This window comes from Nicotiana sylvestris, chromosome 6 (assembly GCF_000393655.2).
Source record: "Nicotiana sylvestris chromosome 6, ASM39365v2, whole genome shotgun sequence".
NCBI classification, from domain to species: Eukaryota; Viridiplantae; Streptophyta; class Magnoliopsida; order Solanales; family Solanaceae; genus Nicotiana; species Nicotiana sylvestris.
The window spans coordinates 142,969,250-142,971,298 of record NC_091062.1 but is presented as its reverse complement, the minus strand read 5'-3'; positions in this window follow the sequence as shown (position 1 = coordinate 142,971,298).

Below are 2,049 nucleotides of genomic sequence, written 5' to 3'. Positions count from 1 at the left end.
CCTGATTATCAGTAACCCGAATTTCTTTTTAGCTTTGACCAAAGACTCAGATTTTTGGTTAAACAACTTGGTTCTGTTACCGGGAATCTGATAATCTTTCCTTTTAAGCTACATCTTATCTATTGGCGTCACCATGTCAAACAACAACGCCGACAACAATAGTAATAACACATTGGGAAACCATGAGAATCAAATACATCAAAATCAAGATAACGTGGTTCCCTCTCCTCTAAATTCACCACGTCAATCTCGTGAAGGCACTCCTGTTACTGAATCCCGTGCTGATCAACAAGAGCAATCTGAACATTTTGAAGGAGTTACAACTGAAGCTTTGCAAAAGCTAATTGATGCACAGGTCGGCAAAGCTCTTCAGGCACTTGTTAGTCGATTGCCTGCTGCGCCACCTACACCAACTCCTAATAATAATACATTGGAGAACCCCCGTTCTGGTCTTGATAATTCTGGAAACGGAGCAACCCCCAGTGAACCACAAGAAGGGGGACCAGGTAATTTAAATAATTCGTATTTGCAAAATTTAGTACTAACCTTGCAGAAACAGCTTAAGGAACAAAATGAGCGTATTGAACAAATCCCTGGAGTTCCACCTGTAATAAAAGGAGTAGACATGGACAAATACTCACAACAACCATGGAAGCCTAGTGCTGCTCCCCTTCCAATTCCGAAAAAGTTCAAAATGCCTGACATCCCAAAATATGATGGTACTACAGACCCACGTGACCACTTAACTGCATTTACAACCGGCATAAAAGGTAACGACTTGACCAAACAAGAAATTGAATCAGTATTGGTCAAGAAATTTGGAGAAACACTCACCAAGGGTGCATTAACCTGGTATTCTCTTTTATCTGAAAATTCTATTAATTCTTTTGCTGAGCTTGCAGATTCTTTTATTAAAGCACATTCGGGAGCACAAAAGGTTGAGAAAAGGATGGAAGATATTTTCAAAATCAAACAAGGGGATTCGGAGTTGCTTAGAAACTTCGTTGATAGATTCCAGCGTGAAAGAATGACTCTACCTCGTGTGCCTGACAATTGGGCTGCTATAGCTTTTGCAAGTAATTTAAATGACAAAAGTTCTGAAGCCACGAGACGGCTCAAAGAAAGTCTTAGAGAATTTCCTGCAACCACATGGAATGATGTTTACAACAGGTATAGCACGAAGCTGCGGATCGAAGAAGATACTGTACCTAAGCTCCATCATGAAGAAAGGGGCGGTACTCGAAGGTCAGAAATAGAAAAAAGATTAGGTAAAAACAAGTACGATCCATATATGGGACCCGCAGGAAAGGACCCACGGTCGAAACAAGATAGCCAGCAATATGATCAAAAATCAAGGAATCGGGATTATGGTTCTTCTTCAAAGTTCAGGAATGATCGGAACAGACAAGAATCACGAGATGATGACCGGAGTTTAAAGGCACGATTCGGTGGATATAATTTTAATGTCTCTACCTCCGAGCTCGTAGCTGTTTTAAGAAGCATGGAAGATAAGGTACGGTGGCCAAAAGAGATGCGGTCAAATCCAAGTAGACGCAATCCGGATCATTGGTGCGAATTTCTCAACGATCATGGGCACAAAACTTCAGAATGCAGATTCCTGCAGAGTGAAGTGGATCATTTATTAAAGCAAGGGTAGCTCACTGAGTTATTTAGTGAGAAAGGAAAACAAGCTTATATGAAAAACAGACAAAAGCCACCACAACCTCCTTCACCCAAAAGGACAATGAATGTCATAAGCGGGGGAGAGGACATTCACGGCGTAACCTATATAACCTCCAACAAGGTTTCTAAGGTAACAATTACACACGGGAAACGAGTGCGGCAGGTCCTTGAAAATGAAAGTATTTCATTTGATGACGCAGATACCAAAGGAGTAACAACTCCACATAATGACGCACTGGTAATATCTTTACTTGTACATGAAATGTAAAACGAGTTTTGATTGATCCAAGGAGTTCTGTAAACATTATATTATTAAGGGTACTACGAGAGATGCAAGCTGAAGACAAAATGATACCCAAGGCGCAC